Source organism: Silene latifolia, chromosome Y (genome assembly GCF_048544455.1).
Source record: "Silene latifolia isolate original U9 population chromosome Y, ASM4854445v1, whole genome shotgun sequence".
In the NCBI taxonomy this organism is placed as follows: domain Eukaryota; kingdom Viridiplantae; phylum Streptophyta; class Magnoliopsida; order Caryophyllales; family Caryophyllaceae; genus Silene; species Silene latifolia.
Window position 1 is genome coordinate 346789339 of NC_133538.1, and position 2370 is coordinate 346791708.

The 2370-nt window shown below is 40.0% G+C and overlaps 1 non-coding gene across 1 annotated transcript; it reads left to right on the plus strand.

The window, feature by feature from the left end:
• Window positions 1–260: 260 nt before the first annotated feature.
• LOC141637052 (small nucleolar RNA R71) lies at window positions 261–369 on the plus strand. The gene has a single exon (XR_012541616.1). It is a non-coding gene; the product is annotated as a small nucleolar RNA R71 (small nucleolar RNA).
• The last annotated feature ends 2001 nt before the right edge of the window (window positions 370–2370 follow it).

Genomic DNA, 2370 nt, shown 5'->3' on the forward strand with positions numbered 1-2370 from the left:
CAGAGGCCTCGAGCTTCTCGAGATGGGCAGTAATAGAAGTAATGAGTGTCACAACGGTACTCATTTCATCACTTTGCTTCCGTGAATTCCCACGTGAACTCCCAGACTCAGCTCTATGGTCCGCCATCTCCTTAATAGTGTTCCAACCTCTATTCTGACCGGTATTATTTTGGAACCTACCAATCGCAGCTGCGTCCAGGATGACCTTGTAATCATCATATAAAGCATTGTAGAATAAGTTGCAAAGATACCACTGCTGGAAGCCATGGTGAGGGATAGCTCGGATCAAACCTTTGAAACGTCCCCATGCTTCACAAAAGCCCTCATCAGCTTCTTGCTGGAAATTTGTAATTTTACTCCTCAAGGCATCAGTCTTTGAAAGCGGGAAGTACTTCTTGTAGAAGGCTAATGCTAGAGATGTCCAATCCGTGACTCCAGCTGCTACCCTATCAAGGTAGCGGTACCAATCTCCCGCCGAATCCTTCAAGGAGTATAAGAACATCAACCCCTTTACTTCATCCTGAGTCACCCCAGCTGGTATAGGTATGGAACAGCAGTAGTCTGTGAAAATTTCCATATGCTTCAAGGGATCCTCATCTGGTAGACCAGCAAACGGATTTCGCTCCACTAAATCGATATAAGAGGAACGAAATTCGAAGTTACCCGTAGTAGGGGTAGGTAACTGGTGCCCCTTTGGAAGATGGTTTTCCTTTGGCTGAAGATTATCATATATTGTAGCCATATTCGCAGAACTGAGAGTACTCAAGCCTTCCTCTCAAAAACCTGTCTTCTAACTGTGCAAAAGCAAAACTAGAAGCAAAGGTAAGCAACGGCCTCAAAGAACCAAAGTTCCTTGAGACAAGAAAAATAAACTAAAAATAAAGCAAACAGAATTACACCGTCTCCCCGGCAACGGCACCAAAATTTGATACCATCGTTTTGTATCAAAATTAAATTTATAATTCCAAACTAAAACTATAGCTAGTGATAGTAAGGGTCAAACCACAGAGAGACAAGATCAATTCTATTTGCTTATTTCATTCTAAAAAAGTAACAATTAAAGGGGGGTTTGAAATTGGTTGACTAATTTGACTAGTTGCTAAAATAAGAATTTCTCAACAAGATAAAACGGAAGATCGGGAACTTCGGTTCACCGTGGCTAAGGTCAGGTCGGTAAAGTAGTAGAGGTCCTATAATACGCTCTCAGGGAGTATGAGCAAGCCTTTCGATCAATGCTCAAAATTACCTTACGGTCTTCTAATTCCCAAGAATTTCTCAAAGCTTTCGATCAAAGGAAATTCCAATCTAATGATAAATTTAATTACCAATCTTTCAATCTAGTAAAAAGGTTTATCAAAAGACAACAAGAATGATACGGAAGAATTCATACTACAAAACAATCCTAATTTTCGCCATGGCTCACCTTGTTCCCAATCAATGAAATTAGCTATGCATGATTGAAACTATAACAATTGCAAAATTGATAGCAAAGAATAAATTTGACATAACTGAAATTGCTGAAATTAAAGCGGTAACAAAGAATTGGAACAACAAGAAATTAAAGAAGGAAGAATTTGCATAAAACTTACTAAATAAAATGATGAACAAAAGTAATCGAATTCGTCGTTTTCCCTTTCCAAAGCTAGATCTAAAAACTGAGTTCTTCAATAATGAAAAGCATAACCTAATAATTGCTGCGTTCTACTGATAAAAGATGCCAAAAGTTAATTACAAATTGGGCTTTTAAAAGTCTAAAACGAAAAATCAATATCAGCTCGCAGACTGGTCGATCGACTGGTCAACATGGTCGATCGACTGGTCACTTCAGAACAATAGCGTCTGCTATACTTCATTGGTCGATCGACTATGCAGCATGGTCGATCGACCGGACTGAGCTGTGTACTGGCTTCTTTCTCTCTTCAAATCAGCTCTTTACTCCAGGCACGCATCCCGAGGTGGTTAAATCCGAGCTCCCTTCTTCAAAGCTTCCCAAAAGTTGCCTCCGGAGGACGATTTAGGCCTGATTTAGCCTACTTCCACTCATTCCTACAATAAATCATAGAAAAATGCAAAGTAAACCGTTTCGGGAGAAATAATAGCCTTAAGCTAACAATTATGCATGGAAATACGTGCCAAAACTGCAAATAAAGTGTATAGAATATGCACGTATCATGTTACGAGAGGAACGTCATAAGACAGTCACTAGAATTCATGCTGATGTGACGGATATTGCCATGACTGCGACCACTGGTGCAGGCCGTGGGAAAGCAAGCTCGTCAACTGATGATCAGAAGAATTACATTCCTCCTCGCTGACTTACTGCAATGAATGGTTCCATAAAGAAGAGAATTGCTGGGATAAACTTGGCAT